General features: G+C 52.3%; 1 protein-coding gene across 2 annotated transcripts in view; it reads right to left on the reverse strand.

The window, feature by feature from the left end:
• RAF1 (Raf-1 proto-oncogene, serine/threonine kinase) overlaps nucleotides 1-1940 on the reverse strand; it is a 52748-nt gene extending 50808 nt beyond the window's left edge. Inside the window, exon 1 of one of the 2 annotated variants that reach the window (XM_044451141.1) lies at nucleotides 1806-1940. The gene's annotated coding sequence lies outside the window, so the exon portion shown is untranslated. The remainder of the gene's footprint in view (nucleotides 1-1805) is intronic. The other variant, XM_044451140.1, reaches the window with a different exon arrangement.
• Between the last annotated feature and the right edge of the window lie 384 nt (nucleotides 1941-2324).

A 2324-nucleotide genomic window follows, 5' to 3' on the forward strand; every position in this document is an offset into this window, starting at 1 on the left:
TTTATGTTTACATTTCCAACATTTATTTGACATATTTGGAAACATCTTAGCTAGTTGACTTGGTGACAAATACCATCTATAGAACATTTTATATAAGTTTTCTTTATACAAAGTTGCTAAAGTTACTTTAATGTTTCTTTCCCATAGTTTTTGCCACTTTTCTAGTTCAACATTAAATCCAAAGTTTTGCGCCCATATTAACATAGTTTCCTTTAGGCTACAATCTTAGGCACATTTACTGTAAGTGCTGGGAGTTCCAATTAAACACTGCTATGAATACTCCATTAAGAGGCATTATTATACCACATAGAGAGAGAAAATATGCACTTGTTTGCATATGCATGATTTCTTCACTACAGTAAAAAACAAAACAAAACAAAACTCAAGACAATCTTGTTTATACTACTATCACTGACTTGGTTTGCATTACCTAACCATGTTTTATCTTACATAAATCAGGATCAGTTGATTTCAGAAACTCTGAGTAGGTTCAAACAAAGACTATGTGTCTCTTCCATCCATAAAGATTTATGATAGACATACAAGTACTGATAACTGTTCTCTCTAGATATTTTCTGTTTTCCTCACATATGGCTTTACCTTGCCTTCTATACAGCCTTATGCAAGTGTGCTATAGAATATTACTAGGTTCGTGCTTTAGTTCCATCTACCTTAAAACACTCTCCCATCTCACAGATTACCTCATCTATGACGGTTTTTAAGCATTTGGCTTTAAAGAAGACCTAGCCAGGAGGGCTTGGCAGGAGGGCAGTAGTGCAACCCCATACTTATCAGAGAGTTGGTGCCCCTGAAATAAATGGCTCCTGATTCTGCATCATGATGTACCAGATTGCACCGTAAAAGATGCGTCCAGAGAATGCCGCTTCTATTGCTACCGCACGACAGACGGACGCATTTCAAAGAAGGGCGGCACTTGTGAGGAGCAGCACTGCTCTACACTGTATCATAAACCACTGGCCCAAATCCACCACATCTGACCAACTCGTGGCAGGATGTGGGGTGAGGAACGAGAAGGCAATCAGGCGAAGTGTAACTAGTATTGAAATCAGCCGGGCACTCAGCCACCAAAACAGCCAGACGTCGCATCAACCCGCCAAAGCGCCCGCTGGGTGATACTGACCAGAGGCGGCGGCAGCAACAGCATCCATTCCCACCCTTGTCAATAAAGCGGAGGACCTGCTGCATCGCGCTGCTGGACGCCAGTGCAGATGCCTACGTTGCCAGCCACACGCACACGCACACACGGACTTGCGCGCGCGTTCCCTAAAGAGCAGGAGGGTGCGCGGCGGTGCCCTCTCCCCACCCGAAAAGTAAAATAAATGAGGAAGAAGCAGGCAAGGAAGAAAGGCAACAAGCAAGAAGAGCGGAGGGCCCGAAAGTGGAATAATGTCAAAAGCGGGGTTCGCTCCGCAGACTGAGGCAGTTTCGGGGGCTCAAGCGAGTGCCCATCCGCAGTGGGCGAGGAAAGCGGACGGGTTTCACGCGCAGCAGGGGACGGGGACAAGCCCCCTGACCGCTAGCTACACCCCGGGGGAACCCACAGCAGCTCGCTCTCCCTCAGACGGAGCAGACGGCGCCGTCCAAGCAGCGGCGGCGAGCAGCTCCTTCCCCGCAACGGCTTGTCCTTCCCAGCCACCCGCTGTGTACATATGCAGACACACCTCGACACAGCGGCACCTTCCCCATCTCCGGGGACGACTTAACCTCACTGCCCGGAGCTCCAGCTACAACACCCCCCTCCCGGTCGCCCCTCCCTGCCCTCACACGCAGCTCCGGCCCAGTACCTGTCCGCCTCTCGGGTGCTGCTGTCGCCGCCGCCGTCCGGCCGCTCCGAGGGTTAGTCCCTCACTCAGAGCCGCCCGCTCCGCTCTCCTTCTAAAATGGCGGCCCGACTAACAGCGAGACATTTATTCCGAACCCATCGAGGCGCTCAGTGCTCGATTCCCTGCGCCTGGAGCGCCGAAACTGCAGGCTCTGGAGCGGGCTCTCGCCCCGCCCCTCGCCCCTCCCTAGACTCGTCCGCCTGTCTCGTTGCCATTTGAAACTGGTGCCGGCTGAGAGCCTGGAGGCGGAGAGTCTCTCCACGTTAAGGAGCTCCACACATGCCCTTGTGAGGCAGGAAAGTCGTCCCGACCAGAAAGAAGGTGACGCGCGGGGACCCACCGTGCTCACGCGCCGCCTGCCTGGCCCTGTCGGAGGAAGCTCGCCAGGCGCGCCTTGCTTTCGGGATCTCTCCTTATCCTCAGAGCATCACACGCAATGGAGCATCAGCGGGGGAGCGCTTCCTATAGCTCGCTGTAGGC

The sequence above is a fragment of the Varanus komodoensis genome, unplaced genomic scaffold, assembly GCF_004798865.1.
Source record: "Varanus komodoensis strain SLA01 unplaced genomic scaffold, ASM479886v1 scaffold6_2, whole genome shotgun sequence".
Taxonomy (NCBI): Eukaryota; Metazoa; Chordata; class Lepidosauria; order Squamata; family Varanidae; genus Varanus; species Varanus komodoensis.